Below are 855 nucleotides of genomic sequence, written 5' to 3' on the forward strand. Positions count from 1 at the left end.
ATAATAATAATAATAATAATAATAATAATAATAATAATAATAATAATAATAATCATAATGACAACAACAACAACAATAATAAATACCCTGATGCAGTGCCAGGCAGTGGCTCTCATGACTTATCTTAACTGAATGGAAGTGTTATCATGTACATTGTTTTCTCTTGCTATAAAAAGATGGGCTACAGCAAATATTCTGCTCAATACCAGTTGAGCATGTCCCTTAGTGGCTGACGATATGTGCATCTCTGATCATGAGCATCATTCTTTGGGGTTTTAATTATTCACCTCTGGAAACAAGGGTGTTTCATTCAACATTCTTATACAAACCTTATTCAGGAACCTTTTGAGCGGGATGGGCTACTCGACCGGAGGAAAATTTTTACTGGGCCCCACCTGCAAGGTCATGCATTGTTTATCATGATGTAAGATCACCATGTCACAGACATATGGGTGGATGCATGTGCCTGGTGTATACTTATCAAACGGGTAATCAGGATGGATATATATTGGGCTTCATATATTTGTACCCCAGTGTCACCTTGTTGGTATGCGCTGCTCTCCTACTCAATAATAATAATCATGATGATGATGACAGTAGGGCACCGAAGGGCGTTTAACATGTGAGAATGCAGAGTCATTGCTCCGAAAATTAGTCAATAACCTGGAATGAAAAAAAATTGACACGAAATGTTAAAAAGACAACTACGTGCGTAATACGCCTTAGAATTTATTACTATTTATCACATAAAAATGACACTTTACAGAACCCAACGTTCTTACGCCCTGTGTAAACACGGTTATCGACGCATTGTCCACATCAAAACCGTCCGTATGCATTAACCACAAAAATATG

Source organism: Octopus sinensis, linkage group LG19 (assembly GCF_006345805.1).
Source record: "Octopus sinensis linkage group LG19, ASM634580v1, whole genome shotgun sequence".
NCBI lineage: Eukaryota > Metazoa > Mollusca > Cephalopoda > Octopoda > Octopodidae > Octopus > Octopus sinensis.